Below are 19,215 nucleotides of genomic sequence, written 5' to 3' on the forward strand. Positions count from 1 at the left end.
ACACACACACACACACACACACACACACACACACACACACACACACACACAACGCTTATTACCTTCTTTCATATTTGTTCATATAACTAGAATTTAGTGTCTACTTTTTCAATCTACAAAGTTGATCAATTTAAAGAGGTTGTCCTGGTTTCAGCAAATAGATGTTACTGTTTGTACACTAAAAAGCTATACAATTTTCCAACATATTTCTGTATCAACGTGACTTGGGGCGGAGGAAGAGTGAATATGCAAAGAAAAGCGTTGCTGCATATTGTATACCTGATATGAGCGAATAGTAAAAGAAAATTGATTTCAACAAACCACAGGTGCTGTAATTCTGTGATTTCTTCTCCAATTATATTAACTCCTTAATGACGTAGGATAGATTGTACGTTAATGCTCAGTGACTTTTTTCATATTTTCCCTCCCTATCTTCCAAAATTCATAGCTTTTTTTTTAGCCTTATTTCCACATAGCTATGTGAGGGCTTAGTTTTTTGTGATGAGTTGTACTTTCATTTACCACCATTTTGGGGGACATACAGTATATTGTTTTCATTAACTTTTTAACTAATTAAGATTAATTTGCATATGAAGTAAACTAGTTTCCCTGCCCTCCCTACCAGCGGCACAACTAGGGTATTTTCTGCCCCTGTGTGCTGGTAGGACAGGCGGATTTTTAATTAGCCAATATTAATTTCACATGACTAGATCCCCTTTAAACGGACACAGTTTCCTCCCCTCTAACGTGTTTTTTTCTGTCCTGTGGGGACCACGACAGATGGAGAGGACATTGTGTCCTCCTAAAGGGATCAGGTCCACTTACCTGATCCTGTCATTTTTGTCCATAAGGATCTGTCCCTAAGCTGCTTTCTCCATTCACATCGTTCCTGCAAGAAGAAAGTCTCACATTAGAAGGACAGTTTTAGTCTCCCTGGACCTGGGAAAGGATTGAGTGTTCCGGCGTATGACTTACAGCTTCGGGCTGGAAGCGATGAGAGCGGTGCTACACTGAGCCGCACCTCCTTACACCGGGGAACTTTAGTGCCGGCTGAACGACGGCATATGGAACTGTTGCGGCCGAGGCTAGTTCCTGGCTGGTCTCTGTCCCGGGTGCGCACTTCCGGTGCGGCCCACACACTTCCGGTGTGGGCGAAGCTGCCGCCGTAGTGGAATACAGCTCCTGCCTTAGTATTTTAGGGGATTAGTTTCCCCTAGGGGTTAATTATGGAATCCTAACTAGTTAAGGATTCATTACAACTGGATTTGGAAGGAGCTTAAGGGGCTGGTGTTTAGCCACGCCCCTTTCTCTCGGCAGCCTTAAGAGCAGGCCACCCAGGGCTCTCTTTACCTTCCAGTGTTTCTCCCTTGCAGGTTGCCTAACTACTAGGTTCTGTGCCTTTACTGGCCTTATTTGCAAACTGCAATTGCTGAAAACATCTCTGGTGCAAGCTCTTCTACAAGCCTAAGGTAAGACTTGCTATGCCTTTCCAGCCTTCAAGTATGTCTCCTTCACCCATAATATTTTTACTTAGGCGCCTTGCGTCAGATTGTAAAATGTCCTCCTCCACTACGCCACCTTGTCATCGTGGCAGAAGGAAGAGACCTACTAAAAGAACTGAACTAAACCTGTGACATCTTGCTCCCTGACGGTAGGTGGCGGTCTTTGTCCTATTTTCCTTTTCTCAGGGGAAAAAAACAAAAAAAAAAACAAAAAAAACCCCTAACTCCGGTTCTTTAATTAGGCTATGACTATTCTCGTTGCCGCCAGTGTAGAAGCCCCCCTCGGGATGAAGCCTCCACTTCTGAAGTTGTGACATGGGTCAAGGAGTACATGGTGAGTAACCATACCAATGACGTGGAACCAGTGAATTCCACTGAAACTATTACTGCTTTCCTTTATTTTAAGATGATTTCCTTAAGGATATCAGGGCATCCTTATCTCAGCTGACAGAGAGACAAAGGCTGGAAAGACCCTCTGAGTCGTTACCATCTCTGGAGAGACTCCATGTTAACGATGAAGCAGTCTCCTCGGGCGACCAGTCCTCTGATTCCAGCAGACCCATATTCCATCGGGATAAGACCCACAAACTGCTGAGGTCCATTCGGTCGTGGGACCAGGATGCAGAAGGGGAAGCCTCCGCGTACACCTCTGATAGGCAGAGGGCTTTTCAAGTGGCACCTCCACGATCGGCCTCATGGAACGCGAATGGAAACAGACAGAGAAGGCCTACATTACATCTAGGGCCTTTAAAGCCGTTTACCCCATCAACCCATCACAGCTGGATCAGTGGGGACCCTCCTCTAAGGTGGACCTGTCTGTCTCCAAACTCTCCCGATGAACCGTCGTCCCCCTGGAGGATGATTTGAACCTCCAAGATCTCCTGGACAGAAGAGTCGAGTCTACACTTAAAAAGGCTTATTCTTCTGCGTCCACCCAAGCATCAGTGACCATAGCCTCCACCGAAGCAGCAGACAATCTGAAGGCGCATCTGGACCGTCTCAAACGCGATATTGATTCCGGAGTGAACAGGGATGATATCCTGGCTTCTATGGGGGAATTTCGCCTAGCTTCGGATTTTCTCAGGGAGGCGTCAAGACAGCAGCTCAAACTGGCTTCAAAGTCTATGGCCCTGACCACTGCTGCCAGGAGGCCTCTCTGGCTTAAGCCCTGGTGGGCGGACGCCGCCTCTAAGCTTGCCTTATGCTCCTCCCCTTCCAACCTGGGAAGGTTTTCGGCTGAGGGCTGGACGATCTGATGGAGGGGCTAGCCGAGGGAAGAGGTAGGTCCCTTCCCCAAGCTGCAAGGGGCAAAAGGCCCTCCTCTTCTAGAGGGCGTGGCTATCATCAACAGTCCCAGAGACGTCCCGGCTATCACCCAAGAGGCACAGGACGTGGGGGTTCCAGAGAGGAGCCCAAAAAGAAGTCTGCCTTTTGATGGGATGGCTCTACCTGTGACCAATCCTCCCGTGGGAGGTCGGCTTTCTGCTTTTTCCACAGCCTGGCGTCTAACCATCCCGGAACCTTGGGTCTTCCAAATCATCCATCAAGGCTATGTGATAAAGTTCTCCACTCCTCCTTGTGACCAGTTTATCATCACCTGGTCCCTCCCGGCTCTTCAACAAGCCTGCCTAGAAAAATCTGTGGCAGAATACATCTCGAAGGGGGCCTTGGAAGAGGTCCATCCCTCAGAAGTAGGCCAGGGGGTCTATTCACCATTTTTTCTTGTCCCAAAATCTACAGGAGGCTGGCGCATGATAATAGACCTGAGGTACCTCAATCACCATATCAAACAGAAGCCTTTCAGTATGGAGTCTATAGACTCGGTCACAACGTTCCACCAGCAAAGAGAAGCTATGGCTACGTTGGACCTAAAGGACGCCTATCTGCATATTCCAATCTACCATCCGCACAGGAAATATCTTCGGATCGCCGTAATCATATCCGGTCACAGGGAGCACCTACAATTCACTTCTCTCCTCTTCGGCATACCATCCAGCCCCTACGTCTTCACCAAGGTCATCTCTCCAGTCGCCGCCGCCCTCAGACTGCAAGGCCTATTTGTTGTTCCTTACCTCGATGATTGACTTATAAAAGCTCAGTCTACTTCAATTCTCTATCACCACCTCCAGATAGCCATCTCCTTCCTACAGAAGTTGGGCTGGCTTATCAATTGAGAGAAGTCAGAAATTGTGCCATCTACCCAGAGGAAATTCCTGGGATTCATCATAGATTCGCAAAGGATGCAGATCTTCCTAACCAGCCCGAGGAGAGCGAGGCTGCCGCGCAATTTATTCTGCGGACCCGCGCGTCACAATTCGCACCGCTATGCGAGTCTTAGGCCTGATGTCATCCTCGGCTAAGGCGGTCCCTTGGGCTTTATGGCATTTGCGTCCCTTCATATGAAAGTGTTGAGCGCCTGGAACATGTCTCCATGGGGATTGCACATAAGATCTGCCTTTCTCCTAGCACCCGTCTTTCCCTCAGATGGTGGAGACACCTGAAAGACGGAAGGTCCTTGGTTCAACCTCGTTGGACCCTCTTGACAACATATGCATCCCATACGGGGTGGGGAGCCCATCTAGACGACAGGACTATCCAAGGTCGTTGGAGGAATCCGGAGGAAGGAACTTCCAATCTGAAAGAGCTAAGAGCGTTTTACCTAGCCCTATGTCACTTCGCCCCCTTTCTCAAAGGGAAGGCAGTGAAGGTGTGGTCAGACAATATGACCACCGTGAAATACCTCAACAAGCAAGGCGGCACCAGATCTCCAGCCCTATTGAAAGAGGCAAACTTAATTTTTACGTGGGCAGAGAAGAACCTATCCGCTGTTCACATCAAGGGCTCCTTGAACATAGTAGCGGATCAGTTGAGTCGGGGATCCCTGTATCAGGAGAATGGTCTCCCAATCAAGACGTGTTCCAACAGATCATCCACAATGGGGTCTCCCGGAGGTCGATCTTATGGCAAACCGACTCAACGCCAAGGTAGGGACCTTCAGCTCTCTGTAACAGGAGGACAATACCTTGGCAGTGGATGCCCTGTCCATCCCATGGAGGTTCAAGCTAATATAGATGTTCCCTCCAATTCCCATCATACCATGGGTATTGACAGGATGAAAATAAGACAGGATCAAGTTTTGGGAATTACCATAATCCCGTTCTGGCTGAAAAGGACTTGGTTTGCCCAGCTCATGTGGATGAGTCAAGGCGTGTATTGGAGGCTTCCCCCCCTCCCAGATCTGGTGACCCAAGGACAGCTGAGATGCCAGGATCTGAAGAGACTCAACCTGACAGCTTGGAGGTTGACCAGTCTCTATTAAGTAATAGAGGACTGTTCCAAGGCGTCATGAAGACTCTTGCAATCGCCAGAGCCGAATCTACAAAAGGGGGCTACCGTAGGATTGGTAACATCTTTAACGCCTGGTGTCTTGAACATGGTGTGGACTCCTCCGATTCCCCAGTGAGGGTGATCCTGGACTTTCTTCAGGACGGCCTAGACAAAGGGCTAGCTGCGTCCATGCTGAAGGTATATGTAGCTGCTTTGTCCGCCTATCTGGGGAGGCGGTTATCTCAGGATCCTTTGGTGAGCACCTTTATTAAAGGGGCAACCAGGCTGAGACCAGCAGTTACTGCTCCCGTTCACCAATGGGACCTTACTATGGTCCTATCAGCACTTTGCATTGCTCCCTTTAAGCCTCTGGAAGAGGCGAACCTTAAATTTTTGACTTATAAAGTCACATTCCTCCTCGCAATAACATCTGCAAAGAGATTGAGTGAGCCCCAGGCACTCTCCTCAGTACCCCCATACATCTCGTTCTTCGAGTATCAAGTGCAGCTTCGTCATCTACACCCTTGGCCTGGGCCAACTCATAGAATCTCATGGCTTTAAGTACCACTGCTATGCCGATGACACCCAAATCTACATCTCTGGACCAGACATTACCTCCCTGCTGGCCAGAATTCCAGATTGTTTAGCGGCCGTAGCCTCCTTCCTCTCCTCCCACTTTCTCAAACTCAACATGGAGAAAACAGAGTTTATCATCTTCAGCCCATCCTGTATGGCCCCTCCACCTGACCCATCTATCAAAGTTAATGGAACTACAATTACCCCTGTCCCACAGGCCCGATACCTTGGGGTAACCCTGGACTCTAAACTATCCTTCAAGCCACATATTCAAGCCCTCAACACCTCCTGCCGCCTCCAGCTCAAGAACATCCACCGAATTCGCCCCTTCCTCACCCAGGAAACTACCAAGATGCTCGTCCAGGCCCTCATAATCTCCCGCCTAGACTACTGCAACACCCTTCTCCATGGACTCCCAGCTAACACCCTCGCCCCCCTCCAGTCCACCCTAAACTGCGCTGCTCGCTTAATACACCTCACCCCCCGATCTTCATCAGCTGCTCCCCTCTGCCAGTCCCTCCACTGGCTACCTATAGCCCAGCGAATTGAGTTCAAGCTACTAACGCTAACATACAAAGCCATCCACAACCTGTCCCCTCCATATATCTCTGAACTAATCTCATGCTACCTGCCCACAAGTAACCTCAGATCCTCCAATGACCTCCTACTCCGCTCTGCTCTCATCCGCTCCTCACACAACCATCTCCAAGATTTCTCTCGTGCATCCCCCATACTCTGGAACTCCTTACCACGACACATAAGACTGACCCCCACAATCACAGGCTTCAAGAAGGCCCTGAAGACTCACCTATTCAGGAAGGCCTACAACCTCCAATAACACTGTCACCGCACCGCCATCTGTACAGTCTCCCCCTCTCCATCTGTCTCTACCCCCTTCCCTCATAGATTGTAAGCCCTCGCGGGCAGGGCCCTCTACCCCACTGTGCCAGTCGGTCATTGTTAGTATTATATCTACCTGTATATTCTGTGTATTGTATGTAACCCCCAAATGTAAAGCACCATGGAATTAATGGTGCTATGTAAATAAATAAATAATAATAATAATAATTCTTACCGGGCTTTAGGCCCAAAGTGCCATCAAGTACAAATATGAATCAACTTATTTGTTTGCCTGTTTTTTTTACCCATCTCCCTCCTCTCCTGAAGAGAAGTTTCACACCTTGGATGTGGTCAGGTGTCTTCAAATTTATTTGCAGCACACTCTCTCTTTTAGAAGGTCAGAAAACTTTCTGATTAACTATATGAGTAGCCGGAAAGGCCTCAAGGCATCAAAAGCGTCCATAGCACGCTGAGTAAAAGAAGCCATAAAAGCTTAATTCACAGCTTAAGGTTTATCACCTCCTGCCCTTCTCAGGGCTCACTCAACTAGGGCTGTGTCTACTTCCTGGGCGGAAAATAGAGCGCTATGCCTTGACCAGATATGCGCGCCGGCTTCCTGGTCTTCAAAGACTATCGTCTGAGCTCTCGCTCTACCGAATCTACTGCCTTTGGACAAGCTGTCTTGAGCTCAGCCTGTGGTCAACTCCCGCCCTAAGGGGTTACTTGGTATCTTCCCAGTTGTACCACTGGTAGGAACGACAGGGAACAAGTGATTATGAAGATAATCTTGTTTCCCTTAGTCCTAACAGCGGCACAAGACTTCCCACCCTATTTTTAAAAAAAATTAAAAAAACACAAACAAAAGTGTGTGTATATATGTTATATACTTGGTATTATATATGTCACCTTATATTACTTTGGCATGTACACACTAGAGGGGAGGAAGCGGTGTCCTTTGAAGGGGATCTAGCCATGTGAAATTAATACTGGCTAATTAAAAATACCCCAGTTGTGCCGCTGGTAGGGACTAAGGGAAACAAGATTATCTTCATAATCACTTGTTAATTAACAAACAGCTGTGAGGATCAATGAATGAAAGGTATGACTAGAACAGCCTTTTTAAAGGCCATGTAAAGATATAAAAGTAAAGCGCTCAATTCTATAGCTAGAGATATAACAAGTAGGAACAGAGAGATTGTGATTCTGCTGTATAGACTGCTAGTGTGACCCTATCTGCATTACTGCATCAGAATTAGATAAAATGGAACAGATCTAAAGGCATTCTACAAAAATGGTGGAGGGTCTAAATAATAAAACATATCATGAGAGGCTTAAATAACTTAATCTGCATTGCCTTGAGGACAAAAGGGAATTGTTTGAAACCTTTAAGTATGTTAAAGGTACAGTATCAATAAGGAGGAGATAAATAATTTTAATAATAATAATAACAGCCAGGGTTGGACTGGCCCGCAGGGGGATAGGCCCCGGAGCCTGGACTATTAAGTCCTCATTATGGGGCCTTTATGGGGCCCTACCGGAGCTCCACTGCCTTTTTTTAATAGACAGTGGAGGTTCGGTAAGGCCTCTACCCAGGGCTGGTGTCAGCACCCGGGCAAGTCACTGTAGTGAAGGGAGAGAGACTCCATGCTGCAGAGTCTGAAGGACCTGTGAAGATGTCATATGTGGGTGGGGCTACACGGATTGTATAGAACAGTGTAATGTTATACAGTAAGATGAATCTGCCGGGAACATACTGATGGAAGGAGGAGAGAAGATACAGCATGTGTGAGTAAGAGGGGAGACATGGGGGGCAGGCTGTGTGAGCAAGAGGAGAAACATGGGGGCAGGCTGTGTGAGTAAGAGGGGAGACATGGGGGGCAGGCTGTGTGAGTAAGAGGGGAGACATGGGGGGCAGGCTGCGTGAGTAAGAGGGGAGACATGGGGCAGGCTGTCTGAGTAAGAAGGGAGACATGGGGGGAAGGCTGTGTGAGTAAGAGGGGAGACATGGGAGCAGGCTGTGTGAGTAAGAGGGGTGGCATGGGGGTGCAGGCTGTGTGAGCAAGAAGGGGAAAATGGGGGGTTAAGGCTCTGGGGGGATGGGCACTGTGAGCATATAGTACTGTGGGGGGGGATCACTGGTAAGCACATAATACTGTATGGGGGTCACTATGGAGCACATAATACTTTTTGGGGGCCCCTGTGGAGCACGTTATGCTGTCCCAGTATTGCTTACATGTGAGGCGCTGCGCTGCTTGCTCACCGTATTCTTTATAACTGCAGTTGTGGGTACTAAAGCTGTATCCCTTTCAAGTATTTGAGATATTGCTTTAGTGCCCATAACCACCACGATCAAGAATTCGCTCTAATAAGGAGATAGGAGGCCCCGGAGAAAAGTTTTTACCCAGGCCCACAAAACTTTAGTTACACCAATGGCGGCTGCTCTGGGCCCAGGCACCGCCATTAATATATCTTATTTTTAACTAGATCGACTGTGCTGATACACAGACGTCCTGCACTTGGATGTAAAGTGAGCGACTCCGTTCATCAGGATCCCAGGTAGGTGAGTATAACTCTTTTTTTTAGCTTAGGTGTGGGTATTTTAATAGTACAAGGGGTTGTTTGGAGGGGGAAATTTTAATTATAAGGAGGGGGCATTATGGACATAAGGGGGGTCACTTATATAAGGGTTATTAGGGGACATCCTACTAATATTATAAATGTGAAAGTATGTGTGTTTGGATGTTATGTTTGTGTGTTTGGATGTTTGGATGTTTAGATGTTTGGATGTTTGTTCCTCAATCACGCAAAAAAACGCTCAACCGATTTGGCTCAAATTTTCAACAAACATAGTTCCTAGGCAGGATTGAACGATAGGCTACTTTTCTTCACAATCGCAGATATACGTTTTTGCCAGGACCCCCACAAATCCACAACTCATACCACCAGCTCTGCAATTCCACACACTTTTTAGCATAGCAAGCCACAAACTCCCTATTGCCCTCTTGGGCCTAGCTCCTAACCCCAGGCAGGGGAGGAGGCCAAGGCTGGGGTTGCGGGGGTGGGTGCAAAGGGGTCAGGGGGGGGGGAAGGGGGGTTGGAAAGGGGACGCAATGACACCTAGATGGGCGAACGGACTTGGCTGAAATTGCGCACATACATACCTTGGGTCCCGGATTGAACGATAGGCTACATGGAATTCCCGTACACACCGCAATTCACTCCCGTGACCGGTGATTTTCACTTTTGAATTCGCTGCAGGACCTGGGATGCTGTAGGACCTGGGATGACTTTATCCTAGCCCCATCTGCAGCTCACCTGGATGGGTGCCGCTTCTCTATGTGGGCGGAGCTATCAGCCAGCCGGCGTCCACAAGAACATGGCGGCTCTCAGAGGTCCAGAGCGTCCTGAACCAGCGCCCGTACTCTGGGACAGCGAGAAGTGCGTACGCTGCTCCGCCTGTGTGAGCTTACCACAGGACCGCAGTGCTCTGCCGCGACAGGGGGTCGCCTGGCCGCGGTCTGGAACGCCGGTTCGGCCTGCTGTCCCGTGGCGGCTGCGGCCACTGGACTCTGCATGTCCGTCGGGGATGTCAGGACTATCTAAAGTGTCATTCGACCGCAGGAGAAGGGTTGTGACGACAGGTGAGTTAGGGGACTTTGAGAAGGGAGAGGGGTGGGGTGTTGGGAGTGAGGAGGTTGCCGATCCAGTGGGAGATGCAGGAATGGGGGGGCCTGGGCAGGTAAACCCGGGGGCCCCTGGAAGGGGGACGGGCACAGGGCCACCACAGCGCCCACAGATGGAATGGGGGCACATGGCTTGCCACGGGAGGGGGGCCCTCATAGGCACCCCTGTAACATCGGTGCACGGGGAGCCCGGGGTTTGGTAAGGCCGTGGGCACAGGTTGGTGGGGGGAAAGGTGACACAGGGTCTGGAAGGGGGGAAAGGGGTCACTGGGTAGCTAAGACAGGGAAGGGGGCATGGGGTGGTGGGAAAAAGGGGCCACGGGGTAGGTAACATGGGGGAAGGGGGCATGGGGTTGGGGGCGAAGGGGACATGGGGCTAGGGGGGAAAAGGGGCACGGGGTAGGAGAAAGAAGCGAGCACATGAGGGAGTGGGTAGGAAAAAAAGGGGGTTGGCGGGCGCCAGCCGGGAGATGAGGAAAAGGGAGCCGCTGTGGACACAAGGCAAAGGAAGAAGCCTGCGCGGTGCTACAGGTGGGTCGCGCAGGGGGTCAGGGTTCCACGGACGAAGTCGCGGGTACTGCTAGTTAGGAATACAAGGGGAGGTTATAATAGGAGGCATTATGAACATAAGGGGGTGGTCATTGATATTAGGGGTCATTAGGGGTGCAGTATTTGTCAGGGAGAATCAGGGGCATACTATGAGGGGGCAATTAATTTAATGAATGTGGCACTTGGTCTTTATTAAGACTAAGGCCCCATGTTGCATACTGCAACAAAATAGCACTGCAGGAAAAACCGCAGCAGCAACGCCTTGTGTTTTTTCCCGCAGCGCTTTTCACTTTCTGCTTCCATTACACCTATAGGGAAACCATCAGTGTTTTCGGAGGTATAATTGATATTCCGGCGATTTCCAAAACCCCAACGGTTTTGGAAATCGCAGCATATTCACTGAACATAATTTTCCGCAATGTGTGGATTGGATTTGCTAGAATCCCATTCACATTGCAGGAACTGTCGGGTTTTCCCGTGGTGTTTTCGCCACATGAGGCCCCATCCACACTTTGCGGTAAAATAAGATACATGCTGTAATTTACAAAGCAGTCTTGGTTTTAGAGTTAGACATTGCAGCATACCTACGGAAATTCTGGCGGTTTCGATATAATTGAAGCAGAAAATACAGAGGAAAGCTCTGCAAACTTTCTGTGCAAAGGGCTGCAGGAAGAAACGTGATGCGTTACGGACGCGTTTTTCCCGCAGCGCTTTTTTGCTGCAGAACACCACGTGGGGCCTTAAGCTTAAGGAGTTTTCCAGTTCATTTATATTGATGATCTATCCTCAGAATAAATCATCAATAAGAGATAAGTGACCCCCTGATCAGCTGTATGAAGGGGCCATGGTGCCTGTGTGTATCACACGCTCTCTGTTTATAGTGACCGTGTGGTGTAATTACAGCCTTGTCATATAGACGCTTATAGGACGAGGCTGTAGTTACATGACATGGCCACTATCAGATGTACGACACTGTGTAAACAGAGAAGGGGTCACGGCGCTTGCACAGATGCCACGATTCACTCAAACAGCGGATTCATCCCTCATTTTTACACCTCAGCCACAGAAAACAAAACAAACAACAAAAACAAAACAAACAACACACTCGCCTGTCCCCAGCACCCTGTTGTCCTCCGCCTTTGTCTGTTTGGTCTCATGGCAACACCTCATTTCTGGAAATCCTGTACCCAGTTCGTCTTAGCGGTCACATGAGGTGCAGGACTCCCAGAAAGAAGGTGCCGGCACGAGACTGAATGGACACTGGCCGAGGACAACGGGTTGCTGAGGAAAGGCGAGTATGCTTTTTTATTTTAAACCTCCCGCCCGGCACATGGGTTGGACAACCACTTTAAAGGATTTATCCATGTTTCTAATATTCATGGCCTGTCCTTAGGATAGACCATCAATATTACATCTGTGATGATACAACAGCCAGGACCTCTGCAGATGAGTTTTTTCATTACTGTGCGGCTACAGGTAATGATGACAATTCTAGGGGCCACGCTGTTCTCTTGCCATACGGGATATAGCAGTGGGCTTAGTGCAGTGGTACACATCGTATGGAAAGCAGCCGGCTCCTGATATTTATTACCTTTAGCCACCCTGTCTCTGTACAGCTCATCTACAGGGGTCCTGATGGTGGGCCCCTAAAAACAATTCCACTGGTGGGCCCTAGACACCCCAGTCCGACCCTGGACCCAGCATTGGGAAGCTTCAGTTATAATTTGTTCTCCTCTTTTTGAGGAGACATCATTATTGTGTCCAGCAGGTGGCAGCACAAAGTGATGATGTCTGCTGCTGGTATTACAAGACCTGTTAGAACTATGGAGCCAGCAGGAAGTATTACTCAGCCACAAGTTAATGACAGGGGAAGAATAGAGAGAGAAGAAGGGGCAATGTGTGGCATTCTTCCCTGCTGCTATGCAGTGACTCCTCTGTGGCAATGTGGTTGCTACTGCAGATGAATTCAGCTGTCAAGGTTCACTGTTCACATATTCTATGGAATGGGCTATGTAAAAAAAAAAAAGACCAAAGTTGGTAAGTGTGATGAGGTTAGCTGCTCTATAAATCCTCTGATAACATGTCAGGAGCAATCCAAAATAGCGAATTAGCCAAAAGTATGTTTACTAACCTCAGGCATTTTTTGATTGTGAATCCTCATCTTCCAAACGTCATAGGTTTTTTTAGTTTTACATTCATAGAGCCATATGAGGGCTTAATGTTTGTGGGATAAATTGTTCTTCATAGCCATACCATTTCTGTACAATGTACGAGGAAGCTAGAAAAAAAAATTCAAAATGGGGTGGAATTGGAGAAAAAAACCTGCGTTTCTGCAACATTATTATGGGCTTTTGTTTTTACAATGTTCACTTTGCAAAATCACTTGTGTTCTATGGGTCACCTGTTAGCTGTCTTCTATGGGTCAGTACAATTCTGGCGATATCAAATTTCTAGGTTTTTATTTTTTTTTTATATTTTAACCCCTTGAAAAAAATCCAAAATTTCACAAAAAAAAAAAATAATAATAATTTTTGGAGTCAACATATTCTGAAACCTGTAACCTTTTTATATTTCCATGTATGGGGATGCATAAAGCATCTTTTTTTGTGGGGCAAGGTGTACATTTTAGGTATACCACTTTGGGGAATGTCTATTTTCTTTGATCATTTTTTTATTGTTTTTTTTCATCATATGGGGAAATATTTTTAGAAGTTTGAAGACTGGGCATTTTCAAACACATGGATACCTAATGTTTAACTTTTTAAAGTACTTTTATATTTGTTATAAGAAAGGAGGGTGATTAGCATTTGTAATGTTTTTAAATATTTTTCACTTTTTATTTTACATTCGCAATGCATTATAAAATATCAGTAGTTCTATTAAAAACTGCATAGAGCTCCAGGCTGCCATGGCAAAAGACCAACGGCCCCAGAATGTACCTCCATAAAAATTGCTCCCTGGTCAACTTTGACCCAGGCACCAGAGGCCTTAATGCCCATGATCAGTGCGAGCACTGATCACGAGTATTAACATTGGATCTCTGCTGTATAATACAGGAGCTGAGAGGCTACCATATTTAAATACTCAATATAAGCCATACTATTATGCTGGATGTTGGGAAAGGGTTAAAGATAATTAAAAAATCCAGACAACATATTATGTATGAAACAGCTCATAAAAGTAATATGCAATAAATCAAATCATCCAGTAGATTCAAGATGTTTCAGCCATGTGCCCTTCTCCAGTGGAGTATTGTTTGCTGGGTAAAAGCTGCAGGTAAAGTAATACACATGTATAACAGTAAACTTGAAATTAAATATAAATATATATATATATATATATATATATATATATATACAGTCCTATGAAAAAGTTTGGGCACCCCTATTAATCTTAATCATTTTTTGTTCTAAATATTTTGGTGTTTGCAACAGCCATTTCAGTTTGATATATCTAATAACTGATGGACACAGTAATATTTCAGGATTGAAATGAGGTTTATTGTACTAACAGAAAATGTGCAATATGCATTAAACCAAAATTTGACCGGTGCAAAAGTATGGCCACCCTTATCATTTTATTGATTTGAATTCCCCTAACTACTTTTTACTGACTTACTGAAGCACAAAATTGGTTTTGTAACCTCAGTGAGCTTTGAACTTCATAGCCAGATGTATCCAATCAAAAGAAAAGGTATTTAAGGTGGCCAATTGCAAGTTGATCTCCTATTTGAATCTCCTCTGAAGAGTGGCATCATGGGCTACTCAAAACAACTCTCAAATGATCTGAAAACAAAGATTGTTCAACATAGTTGTTCAGGGGAAGGATACAAAAAGTTGTCTCAGAGATTTAACCTGTCAGTTTCCACTGTGAGGAACATAGTAAGGAAATGGAAGAGCACAGGGACAGTTCTTGTTAAGCCCAGAAGTGGCAGGCCAAGAAAAATATCAGAAAGACAGAGAAGAAGAATGGTGAGAACAGTCAAGGACAATCCACAGACCACCTCCAAAGAGCTGCAGCATCATCTTGCTGCAGATGGTGTCACTGTGCATCGGTCAACTATACAGCGCACTTTGCACAAATAGAAGCTGTATGGGAGAGTGATGAGAAAGAAGCCGTTTCTGCACGTACGCCACAAATAGAGTTGCCTGAGGTATGAAAAAGCACATTTGGACAAGGCAGCTTCATTTTGGAAACAAAAATTGAGTTGTTTGGTTATAAAAAAAGGCGTTATGCATGGCGTCCAAAAAGAAACAGCATTCCAAGAAAAACACATGCTACCCACTGTAAAATTTGGTGGAAGTTCCATCATGCTTTGGGGCTGTGTGGCCAATGCCGGCATCGGGAATCTTGTTAAAGTTGAGGGTCGCATGGATTCCACTCAGTATCAGCAGATTCTTGAGAATAATGTTCAAGAATCAGTGACGAAGTTGAAGTTACGCCGGGGATGGATATTTCAGCAAGACAATGATCCAAAACACCGCTCCAAATCCTCAGGCATTCATGCAGAGGAACAATTACAATGTTCTGGAATGGCCATCCCAGTCCCCAGACCTGAATATCATTGAACATCTGTGGGATGATTTGAAGCGGGCTGTCCATGCTCGGCGACCATCTAACTTAACTGAACTTGAATTGTTTGTCCAAAATACCTTTATCCAGGATCCAGGAACTGATTAAAAGCTACAGGAAGCGACTAGAGGCTGTTATCTTTGCAAAAGGAGGATCTACTAAATATTAATGTCACTTTTCTGTTGAGGTGCCCATACTTTTGCACCGGTCAAATTTTGGTTTAATGCATATTGCACATTTTCTGTTAGTACAATAAACCTCATTTCAATCCTGAAATATTACTGTGTCCATCAGTTATTAGATATATCAAACTGAAATGGCTGTTATAAACACCAAAATATTTAGAACTAAAAATGATTAAGATTAATAGGGGTGCCCAAACTTTTTCATAGGACTGTATATATATACATTGAATAGTCACACAGAAGGGCACATGACCAAAATGTCTGGGATCTACTGGATGGTTGGATTTATTGCATATTACCTTTTGAAGCTACTAAATACATAATATATTGCCTACATTATTGGATCATCTTTAATAAATATCATGTCTGCTGGTTCACTACATTGGAGTGCCCCTGATATGTTATTGGATGATTGATGGCCATGACACCCCAAACACTGAATAATGAGTGTGAAACCATTTCTCCTGAACTGCTCTGTAAGTGTGAATTCTACATACCCTAACATGGAAAATTCTATTAACTACCTGTACGATTTAGAAATTATGCCTCCCCAACATGTTGCTGAAATGCTGCAAGGAACCATGTATAAAAATGTTGTTGCAATACTAGACTCATCATGGCTGTATAGTGAACCACTTATGCAAAGTAGCCTGCATATACAAATCATATGTAAGTTTGTAAATGCCTAAGCATGCATAGATGAACATAGATAATATGATACATCAAATGAACACCAAACCTATCAGTGCTATTGTTTAAACCGTTCCTTCATCATGCTGTACTATTACATTGCACTGAGCATATACAGTACTTAACACTCAACGCTGTAATAGTACAGCGCTGTAACGGCACTGTAATGCCACTGACAGAGGACCAGCTGCCAGAGTCGGGAGATACTCTGACTCCAGGGGGTCCTGGGGCAAGATTGCTGCCATGGTTTGGATCCCCCGCAATAATATCGTGGGGTCTGAGGGGTTGCCATGGCAGCTAGTAGGTGGAGCAATGGCCTCCTGGCTGCCTATGAATAGTTCCCATAGAGAACCGATGTGCTGCCATGCCATGTATTGCTGTACATTGCACTGGGGATCTGAGATCCCAGCTTAAAGTTCCGCCCCTGTAAAAAAAAAAAAAAAAAAAAAAAAAAAAACAAATAATAAAAAGACACCTTTACATTTAAAAAACAGAATGTAAACAAAAAACAAAACATGTTACGCTAGGTTCACACTAGCGCCCGGAGTCCATTCTCAGCTTTCCTTCTTCTGCATGCAGAAGACGGAAAGCTATCAGACCGGGTCCGGATGTGAGCGCCGGTGAGTGTTTTATGCTCCCCGCCGCAAAACCGTTTTTTTAAAATCAGACACAGAGTACTGCATGTCCAACTCTGTGTCCGATTTTTTAAAAAAAACGGTTTCACGGCGGAGAGCATAAAATGCTCACCAGCGCTCACGGCCAGACAGCTTTCTCACTCATTCAAATGAATGGGTATGAAAGAGTTCTGCAGGTTTACATCTCCTGCTCTGTTTTGTGCGGGAAACAGAAACCTGCAGAACGGAGACCGGGCGCGGATGTGAACGAGCCCTTAGTTAGGTATCCCCGTGTGTATAAGTCCCCACTATCCAAAAATACTGTTAGTTATCCCATATGGTAAATTATGCAAAAAAAAAAAAAAATTTGCAATGCACAAATTATCATTTTTGGTCACTTTGCTTTCCCCAAAAAATAGCAATAAAAAGTGATCAAAAACCATACATGCCAAGCATTAGTACCAATAAAAAGTACAACTTGTCCCACAAATAAAGAGCTCTGACATAGCACTGTCAACTAAACAGTAAAAAAGTTATAGGTGTCAGAATACGGCGACCACAGGAAACTTGTTTATTTTTAAAAAGTGATGTTTTATTTGGGAAAAAGCTAAAATATAATAAAGCCAATACAAATATAGTATCACTGTAATCATAATGACTCATTGGATGAAGCTGCCATGTCGTATTTAATGCAGAGTGAACGCCATAAAAACAAGATGCAAAAAAATGATGATAGAATTGTGGATTTTTTAACACAGACCCCTCAAAAAAGTTACTAAAAGCTAATCAAAATATAATATGCACTCCAAAATGGTGCCAAATGAAAGTACAACTCGTCATGCAAACGATAAATTCTCACATAGCTATGTCGACAGAAAAATAAATAAGTTATGAGTTTTTGAAGGTGTGAAAGGAAAATATGAGAAAAGTCATTGAGCATTAACATACAAACCATGCTGCGTCTATAAAGGGTTAAGTGGGGCACAGCTGCATACTCCATATTTAATATGAAGTCTCCATTCACATTGTATTTGCTGACTGCTTCAGCATATTAAGTATTTTAAAATCTAATAAAATATCAAAAAAATATACTGCATACAACAGTTGTGTGATACGGTATAGTTACATGTGCTGTATAGACACATACTATATCTTATACTGCACAACATGTTTGGGGTACACTCTTTATTATTTATTAAAAAATCAAAGTTTATTACACTTTTCAGTATAGCACAAAGAAAAACCAAACATAAACCTAGAAAACACTATTTCATCATAGGCCCATAGAAAATACATTGTGAACAAAACTGCATCTATAACAGTATGTTCACATGTGGCATATATGCTGCAAATTTTTAACTGTGGAATTGTGGGAGGAAAATACACCATGCTTTACAGTTCCAGCAAAGTAAATAAGATTTAGGCAAGTCTTTCCCACATAATATATTGGAAATGATCCTGTACTGTGCAGTATGTCAATTTATGCTGCAAATTTAACCCCTTAGGGTATATTTGGTGTTAAATCCAAACCAAATTTTGCAGCAAATTCACATATAAGGCCCCATGCACATGACTGTTTTTAGTAGTGGATCCATAATTGCAGATAGCATACGCACCCATTTATTTCTATGGCCCTATGGGACATGGTATGGGACATCGCTGCAGCACTCAAAACCGATATCAAGAATACGCCGTAAGGGAACAAATTCAAAGTTTGCATGGTGACATGACCCTCCATCAATGGCCATATCAGGAGTAAGTTGCAACATAGCCAAACTGTTCTATACTGCCCTTATGCATGCAAGAGCCTATAAACATTGAGGAAGTTTACTGGATCTTATTGGACCCACTAGAAAATGCTCCTTAATAATAGAGTCCCAGCCAGACTGAACCGCATTTCCCAGAAGGCATAGAGACAACAGCATCACAGGTCCTTGAATTTGTCTGTAAATTTCTGGGTTCTATTCCCATCAGTTTCAACCTGGATTCCACAAACTAGAAATGTTTTTCCGTATTAGTTATTTTGCACTTAAAACCCCACACACGGTAAATATGTAATTTACTGAATGATGCTTGAGATAAACATACTAAAAACAACAATCAAATCAATACAACCTATTTGATGGCAAAGCATACTTGTCACATGGAAATATAATTAGATTTTTGCTCAACAGTTTTCCATGTGTTCAGCTGTTCCCGTGACAGACCAAACTTTTATGCTTCCTCCCCAAGGAAAATTCCATTTAATCACAGGTTGCAAATCTCTATAAAGAAATGAGATACAAAAACTAACAAATATGTTGAGCTTGTGCATGATCCTTTCTATTCAGCTGTCTGGCTGAGCAGCTTGCTCGCTAGAATTTGTGCTAATTCTCTATGATGAAAAGCCGCTTTTCTCTAGGGAACTACCTACAGTCTTCAACAGTGGTCAGGTCTGGCAGTTTTATCATGCACACTAAGAGAAGACATAATCAATTCCCCGGTTGGCACTTTACACTGAATACCTACTTTTTCAGCTCGATAGCAGGACTAAATTAGTTATTTAGCAACCAGATCCTAATTTAAAGTGAGTCAGTGCCTTGACAGGAATCATTGTTCAAGGCTTTTCTCCTTTTGCCTTCCTATAAGAGGTCCACAAATCCCTGGAAGGTGATAAATAGACAATTAGAAAATAGAT

The sequence above is a fragment of the Leptodactylus fuscus genome, chromosome 1, assembly GCF_031893055.1.
Source record: "Leptodactylus fuscus isolate aLepFus1 chromosome 1, aLepFus1.hap2, whole genome shotgun sequence".
NCBI classification, from domain to species: Eukaryota; Metazoa; Chordata; class Amphibia; order Anura; family Leptodactylidae; genus Leptodactylus; species Leptodactylus fuscus.